The following is an 8,361-nucleotide window of genomic DNA, read 5'->3' as shown; positions in this document are numbered from 1 at the left end:
CTTTCCCTAGAGCAGTTGCTAACATTCATAACAACACAAAAAGACTCCGTCTGTGAGCTCTGATGATGCCTTTGAAATACAACACAAAGTTATTCTCTCGGAGCTGAAGTTCATGCAAGCTACTCTGGTTTTGTTCGGGGTGGCCTCTCAATCAGATTAGCTTGCGTTAGGCCATAATTAATGAACGTATGGTGCTTGGAGACCTGTCAGTGAAAAATAGCTGTAACAGCTTCTCACTGTTACATTTGTTCACAATTAGAAAATCCCGCATCTTACAATTAGTCTGGATGATTTCATTAACTACAATCTTGATGTGGAACGTTGGGAACAAGAGCTCCAATCTGAGCGCTTTCAGAGTTCCTACTGTAGAGATGATTAAGGAAAGCGTGTCTGTTTTGTAATGACATTTAAAATGCATTTTTCCTTGGTTATTTTGAAGGAATCGAAATTAACCACTTGCATCTTCCAAAATGATGCAAAAAGCTTCAATCTGCTGTTTCTCTTGCTCTTTGCTCCTTCCTGTTTCCATAACTTTGAAAGTGAAGTCAATGACAAAAAACCCTCTAAAACTCCAACCTTTCTGAAACTGGACGAATTCTGAAAATGTTTTTAAAATTAGTAAACATTGCATCAGGGTTAGTAGCAAGAAGAGAAAATTATTTGTACTTTACAATGCAATTCTGATATTTTGTCCGCAGCAGTTCCTGGTCATGTTTCAGCTTTGGAGAATGTTTCTTTTCTGTAAGATCTAACATGTTTAGTCCTGCATTGGCAGGAGAAAATTCCCGTTTCTCTGGGGCACAATTCAGCTTTTTCAAACACCATTTCTTTGAGATCAAACATTCAGGGTGCAAGTAGGACTCTTCATTCCTGGTTAAGAAGGTACAAGATACCGAGGGATTAACTGTGCACACTTTCAGCTGGCTGTTCTTCTGGACCCTCTTTCTTTCTGAATCCAGCATAGAATTAAAACAGCTGGGTTTCACCCTCTGTGTACAGTTTCAGGCTAAATCCTATCTCTTTTCATCGTGGCACACTGCGTAGCTCCAGCCATCAGCAGCAGGATGTCATCCTTTGTGTACTCAGCAGGCAAAGACACGCTGAAGCCACCTGTTTTGTTTGCGGGCTGTAAAAAGGCACAAATACATCTTCCTCAGTTGCTGTAATCTGGTGCAGAAACATCGATGATGAGTTGCACCAAAATCATACCTGATAAATTTGTGGTCTTTCCGCAGTGTCCTTTCCTCTTTAGCTTTCATTTAACTCTTTAGGGGCACTGGAGATCGCCAAAGCTTTCTAGGCTATACAGCTCGTCAGTGGACTTGGCTACAGTTCTGGGTGAACTGGTATGTATCAGACCAATGTGAAACTGCTTTGCTAACTCTCAGGTGGCCACCTGGCTTGTGTTTATCATAGCTTGTAATGCATTGTAATGGTACAGAACGTTCAAGGAAGAGCTCCAGTCTAACGTCATACCCATCCACTTTATCTGTAGATACAAAGAAGGAGGTATCACTCACTTTGGCATACCACAGTATGCCCTTGCTACGTATTTTCCTCAGATTTTCTATATTCACTCGACTCTATCGATTCAAGGTAAGTATCTTCGCTGTTTCTCATTACAGCTCAATGTGTCGGTGACTGTGCCTTCCCCTTCTTTCCTTCAGAAATAATGACTTTGTCATGGTGTTTATTTTACATTTCTCTCACAAGGTATCAGGCGTGGATAAATTAATGTAGGGACCCGAGAAGATGATGATGGGGACATGTTATTTCTTCTTGAGTCCCCCTGGGACTGAAAACACTGGTCCTGGAGAAGGCAAGATTTCGTCCTCTTGGGAAACTCACTTTCAAATTCTTATCAAAGTTATCTCTGAGGCTCCCATGGGTCTAATTCAAGACAGATGGAATTTTTTTTTTCTTCTAATAGCTTTTGAAAATGGTGGAAGGAATTGGGCTTGTCTGGTACTTTTCATTGTAGAGCATAGATCACTGAGCTACAAATCATGCTTTGCAGCCCTGTATAAGCTGAAGAGTTTGGAGCTCTGAATGACATAAACATTGAATTTAGAAACATAAGGTGCACTGCTGCCCCATCCATATTTATGGAGCTTCTCACCCTGTGAACTTGTTCCAGAGGACTTTGAAGAACAAAGCAGTGCTCTTGTATTGTGGCAATAAATTGTAATATAGTTTATAGGACTGAGGGTACTTTTTTACCAGTTCAAAAGCCTCTATCAAACAAGTGTGCCTCTTTAGTTTAAAAGTAGAGCAGGAAATGCTTTTTTCCTTTCTTGAAAGGTGGAGTGAGGTAAACTGGTCCCAACTCCTGCTCAAAATGGGGTCAGTATATGCCTCGTTTCCTGCATTAGAGAACTGGGGTTACCAAAGCACAAGTAGATGAGTTTTCAGCCACCATACTTTGAGATCACGCATTAGCCAGTTTGTATGGGATAAAATGAAGTTGTAAATTTTGCTGGCGTGGTATGAATTGGTCACTGTTGGCATCCTGGCCAGGAGCATAAATTTGTGCTGACAGCTCTCTCTGCAGTCCTCATGCTAATCTTGTGGGAGCAGCAATTAACATCTTTGTAGAACCTGTTCATTATCTTCCTCTAACTGCTGCCTAACGGGAAAGTGAGGTGGAAGCTTCTACACCAACCGTATTGTTGTCAGGCATGGAAGGACAATTCCTAAGCGAGATGCACACTTCTCATCCCGAGGGCTTGCTTCTATCTGTCTGTCATTCTGCGAGAAAGCTATAAAGGAGGAGAAAAGCAATTTTACACACACCATGTGACACCCACCACAGGTCAAAGGCCTTGTTAACGTGTGGTGAGGATGGGATGGTGCAGCATTAAATGGAGTTACAGTTCCTTAAAGCCACTTTGCTCATCCCTTGGTTGGTTTAGGGTACATGTACCCTGTGAATCCACAGCAGTGAGTGCTAAAATCTGACTAGCTATAGGCATGACTGCAGCTAGCTTCTTCCTCGTGCTTCAGCTCACTTTCATTTATATTGCCGTGCAGCCTGAGCTGAAGATATCTCTGAGGACTGTGAATGTGCTGCTAAGAGCAAAGGGCTGATCTCGTATGGTTTTACTCTCTTTAACTGGCTGGATCTCTACCTTGCACTATCTTTCTTCCTGAGATAAAGAGTAAGATGAAAGGCAGGAGAAGCTCTTGCTCTGCTATCTAAATAAAGATGTTTTAAAACATGGAGAAATACCCTCAGCACCAGAATACCAGGTCTTCCTTCCCCCATTTCATGTTTCCTGTTTTGGATAAATAATGCTCTGTGCAATGCAATGTCACCTTGAAACTGGTCCAGACTGAGAAGAGTGTTTGAGCCAGATCACCTCCAAAGGTTCCTTCCAATCTTAAATTATTATATTATTCTAAAACCAAAGTACAAACAAAAACACTCCTCCCCAAACCCCTAGTCTTAATCCTGTCTAGTAGGTACTTAGTCATCTTTTTGCTTTATGTTACTGCAAAAAAAAATTAATGCTTAGCCTAGAATTTTGAATACTTACAAGGACCAAGAGACACAAGATGTAAATCTAGAAAGCAATCTAAGTCCAGAGCTTAGGATTTCTTGAAGTCTGGCATTGTTATACCTTGTCATAGACAAGATTCTAGGGAGAGCAGATTCTCTGAAATGTGTGATAGCTGATTTCTAGCTCCTCATGCAATTCCCACAGGGAAGTGCAAGTGCAAAGGGTCAGGCCAGCAAAGGAGCAACTTGCACTGCAAGTCTGCTGTGTCATCTTCTCCCCCACCCTTTTTGTGAGCTGATATGAGTGTCAGAGGAAGAAGTAGATCTGTAGCTGTATCTCTGAGTACGTGGGACCTGAATTGCAAGCAGACTTTTGAGCACATTGCTCTAGAATGTGCTATTAGTTGTTCTGACAGATGGAGAGTAGCTGGGGGGACGTTCCAGTGGCTACTAGACTTAATGGGCCATGATGGAGACAGAAGAAATATGGGGAGAGTATTGGGGAAAGCTTTTTCTTTATTTAGTACATTTATAGCATCCTGGACTGGTGCTCGAAGAAACAACAAAGCAGAGACGTGGGGACTGAAGCAGAATGACGGCAAATCGCTGAGATATGAAAGCTAGGAAGGCGAGTGCAAAGAACACGTAATAAAATAAAACTATCTTGGTTGACTCACTCTTTCATTACTAGGAAGAAGTGGGATTTTACGGGCTTTCAAAGTCATGCTGAGAAGTGTTTGAATCCATTCCTCCCAACACCTCCAGGGTATCAGCTGGCTCACTCTGCCCAGATTACCTCAGCCTGCCTCTATGTTGGCATCCTATCTGAAATGAGTAATGCTGATTTGGAATCGACCACAACAACAAAGAATCAGTGGTTAGAAATCGCGATGATTCTCAGACAGATGGCAGTTTGAAGCAGCTGAAAAGGAAAGTGCTCATCCAGCTTTCCCACGGCTGTTTCTACTACTAACTTGACCACTGTTGTCTTCTGCCTTGCTTCTCAACAGGAAAAGTGGTCCCTATGTCCCCTAAGTATATAGTATAGAGTACCTGCAGGGTTCCTAGAAAGTGTGGTTTGTCTTCTGTATTATTTCCTGCAGAAATTAATGAGGAAAAAGTTTCTCGCGTCAATATTTTCCATGAACAGGATTTCTCTTTTGCCTAGATCCTGGTTTCAGAAGCTCTACATGACGTTCTCTTGCATCTAATGCTCACAGGGCGTAATCGTGTGTCTTGATGGATATTGGCCTATCGAGAGCAAGGTGTTTCCAGCCATGGCCTGCACAATCTAGGAGGTGCAGTGTACTTTTGGTGTTCACTATTTTTGCTTTGAGATCAGTTTTATTCACAGGTGTATGAGTAGAAAACACTTTCAAAATTAGACATCTGGGGTAAGTAGCAGAAGAAAAGAGGAATGGGGAGAAGCAGAATTTAATTGTGTCTAATCCCATAAACTACTTGCCTACAACCCTCCCTTGTTGGGACCTTGTACTCTCATTTTAGAGGGCAAATGTAAGAATGGCTCTGTGCAACATCAGTAGTGCTTAATATCTACTTTGTACAGATGCGGCTGACTGTGTGAGACGAAGACAAATACAGCCTGAGCCTTTGCAGAGTTTTTTCTTCCTGCCCCACCAAAGAAAATCCAATCTGGGGAGTGAATAGAGCAGCACTTTGCATTTCTAATTCCTTACTTTATTTTCCTGTAACATGTACTTTTTCTTCTGGAAGTTTATCTGAAATTCTCTTCTATTTGTGATCCTCATGCTGACAGATGATGACAGAGCCATGTAAAATACTGCCAAAAGTTTTTAATACCTGGTACATCATCTACCATCTAGGGCTTATGTGGTCTGAAGTCATCGCTTTTCTTTAAGCATGATGTGGAAGCACGGCTTTTTGAGAGCTCTGAAGTACTACCCACACCTAGTTCAATGTCAAGGCTGTAGCGTGAGTCACTGTTTTGTTTCATGCAGCCAGCGACAGATGTGTTCACGCAGCCTTAAAACAGGCAGAGTAACGGTACACGGTCCTGGAACAAAGTGCCTTGTGGGGTGCGTCACAGCCTCTGTAGAGTGACTGGTCTTGGAGGGCTTTGTTTGGGAAGTGGAAGAAAAGCATCAGTGAGGGGGAGGGCTCGTTCAGCTTTGTGACTGCAGCTGGTTGATTTGGTCGAGAAACCAGAGTCTGAAAAGGAATTACAAAAGCGAAGTTATAGGGCAATGCTCTCTTTAAACTTACTTAGCCTTGAAATTGTTTTTGTTGCACAACTCTTTTCCAGAACCACCCGTCTTTCCTCTTTGTCATTGCTGCTGGACAAGAGCGAGGCTGCGAAGATGACACCTAGGAGGAGAGGGAAAGCAGGGTCTGCTTTCTGTTCCTTTGCATTTAGGTGTTGCTCGTAAGCAGGCAGTGCGTGGGCATGGTGGTCGTTCCGGCTCACAACCTCCTCCTGCAGCAAATGAGGATGCTTAAAAACATTAATTTAAGCCTCACAGAGATTCAGTCATTGTGTCTGAGGTCTTTGGGCCTAAGACTGATGATGACTGCAGAGGAAGAGTCAAAATATATGTCTATACATGGGACACTGAGGCACCTGCAGGCATATCCCAAATGTGTAGCAGGACGAAGCGTGAGGGCACAAGCATATGCGTAACCTCAGCGGACGGGAGGGCGATGTTTTTTCCTCCTTTCTGTTAAGGAAATCAGGAGGTTCTAAGGGATCTTAAGAGGGACACAGGTCTTTATATAATGACTAAAATCCCTTGCAATGTGTATGTGTTATTTTTAACCAGGACTTCTTAAACCCCACAAACTGACATATTTGGCTGCCTTGTGGATGATTCTGCTGAAAACACAGATTGTGTGATACAAAGATTTGCCTCATCGAATTTATGAATATCAAGTGTGGGGAAATCTGCTTCTCTCAGAATTTGTAATAATTCAACATATGTTATTTTGTCACAGACTTTCATTTGAAAAGAGGAAATTGCTCTTAAACTGTTAGCATGGAGGGCCCATATATATGGATATCTCTTTGAGAAAATTTCTCCTCTTGTGCGAGTTTTTTTTTGGCTATGTCTAGACTTATCTCTTTGCCTTGTCTTATTTCTGTTATGGAGAACTCAGACACAATACAGCTGAGCTGTATTATACCCTTTTGTGGACTTTTCCTTGGTGGACCAAAAAGCTGAAGATGAGCTTGTTTCACTTTATTCCCTTTTTAAGGGAAGCTGAATCCTGAATCCTTACACTGAGTAAGTGGTCACCGCTGGGTTTTAAGGCCAACCAACATTAAAAAAAATATTCTAGATGAACTTTCCTGACTGTCCTTACACAGTAACACTAATGTCTTAAGATTTTCTCCCCCACCTCCCCATCTAGGAAGTTGTGCCATCTTTGTGCATCATTTTTGCTGGCTGAATCCATCACCTGTGTACCTCATAGTTCTGCTGGCTGAGCTTGTCATGTAATTGCTTTCTAATCTCTTTAAAGTCTAAGTCAAGTTACCACAGACCTAGTAATTGCATTCTTTATTCTGATTGACTGAAGAGGGGCTGCGTGCAAAGCCCTGTGGCGCAAATATTTCACAGTAAGCATGCTCACGGTAGAACTGTGCTGGTATTTTGTGGATACGCAGCATTGCACGTATAGACTGGCACTCCCACAAAGCCACGTACAGACCAGACCTGGATTCACTGTCTGTTCTTTCAGCAGGTTCTGCAGAGCTTTTATATAAATCATTCCTCCTCTCTTCTCACCCCCAAATAATTCTGAATTTTTTCACTCCACAGATATTCCTTGCCACCTCCACTTTCCTCCCCTCCCTATCTCCCAAGGCTGTGGATAGAGCTGAAATTATCTTTGCTATTTTTATTTGATAACTTGTCTGCAGTACATAGCACCTTATTTGACAAAATATTGCATTTGTCTACAAGCATCCAGAGCAATGCTGGCAGGGAGCTGAAAAGAGGGTGTGCCTGCTAACTTTTCTATTAATTGTTAAAATCTTTGCTCATTATTCTTTCCCACACCTGTGGTATTTATTAAGAAAAAAATCCTCTGAGGTCTGAAACTCGGAAGTAATCTCTTAATAATTTTACTGCTGGCTCCTTGTGCCAGTTTTAAATGGAGGACAAAGAAAAAATAGAAAAGAGCTCTCTATTTGCAGGTCAAGGTAGCAGCCTCTCTAACTTTAGACCTCAGTCACCTTGGTTTTCTCTTAATTAGATGTGGAAAGCTCTGAGTGCAGTTTGATGGATCCTTTTCACTGTGCAGCTTTGCAATTCAGAAGGTCTTGTTTCCCTTCCTCCTTGCAGGTTTAACTCCCCTGCTGCTAAGTGAAACCAGCAGCCCAGGAAGAGGTTGTGTAGATGCTATCGCTGTTCCATCCCTGGCTTCGGGGAGAGGAGCAAGAGAGGGAAGGCTTGGAAAGTTGTTTCAAATCTTGAGGCCAGCCCTAGCTCCCAGAGGAGTCAGAGCTGCTTCTTGGCTGTATTAATTCACGCTGTAGAGATGTAGTCCCAGCTGATCTTGGTGCTCCCATAGATGTGAGGAATTCCTCTGCACCCAGGCCCCAGTGGGAGGAGGAGGAAGCTCTGACACAGCTCCTCTACAGCTGGTTCTATAATACTTGCAGATCTCTTCCAAATCTGTATTGTACCTCAGCACCGTGCTTTGAATCCAGAATGAAGACTGGAAAATACTTTGCAGTTGGACTGAAGGATCAGAAATTGAGATCTAGGAAGCAAATGGCCCTGTTTTATTTAGGGGCTTGTTTACAGAAGCTGAGCTATTTGCAATGGCCTTAATGGTAACACTCTGCTCAATTTCCAGACTATTCTGTAGCTAGCTGATCA

Source organism: Buceros rhinoceros, unplaced genomic scaffold (assembly GCF_000710305.1).
Source record: "Buceros rhinoceros silvestris isolate BGI_N320 unplaced genomic scaffold, ASM71030v1 scaffold890, whole genome shotgun sequence".
NCBI classification, from domain to species: Eukaryota; Metazoa; Chordata; class Aves; order Bucerotiformes; family Bucerotidae; genus Buceros; species Buceros rhinoceros.
The sequence above is the reverse complement of the archived record's forward strand: the minus strand, read 5'-3'. Positions refer to the sequence as shown.